Source organism: Ostrinia furnacalis, unplaced genomic scaffold (genome assembly GCF_004193835.3).
Source record: "Ostrinia furnacalis isolate ACB-3 unplaced genomic scaffold, ASM419383v2 OfSCF0419, whole genome shotgun sequence".
Taxonomy (NCBI): Eukaryota; Metazoa; Arthropoda; class Insecta; order Lepidoptera; family Crambidae; genus Ostrinia; species Ostrinia furnacalis.
The window spans coordinates 347,316-347,921 of NW_021130658.1; positions in this window are offsets into that span (position 1 = coordinate 347,316).

A 606-nucleotide genomic window follows, 5' to 3' on the forward strand; every position below is an offset into this window, starting at 1 on the left:
TAATATTGTGTTGTTATTCTGTTGAATTTATTTTTTATGTGTACACCAGACTGGTCAATTGTGACTGCAAAAACCGCTCTTATTTCGTTGCAGATAAGGGTGGTGTTCAGTCACAATTGGTACTGTCAGCGTCAAATACTTCGTGATACCCAAAGTAGCCAAAAAGTTCGCAATGCGTCTTTGTTACAATTGGAATAAGGTTGTGTTATCATGTTTTTGGCCATTTTGTGTGTCACGAATTATTTGACGCTGACTGTATGCAGTTTTGCGTCTTTTTTTCCTTCACCTAATAAAAAAGGTATGTTGTTTTTTCCCCTTTTTTGAGTTGTGCCATTTTCGACACGGCTCTTATAATTTTTTTTCTTTCTTGTTGGCGCAAGAATTTTTTTCCTATACAATATTTTGTATGAAATTGCAAATAAAGTCCCAAGTCGGTCTTTCATTAGTCAATTACAAGGAAGAGACCAAGAGATACACAATACTCGAAAGTACCCTCATTTTCTATGTAGACCGAGCGGTTTTTTCCCTTAAGAAAACTTAGCATAAGCGAATCTGTCCCTGATTCTTTAGTTGATAAGGCACTTAATGACTTGTTTTTCTTAAAGA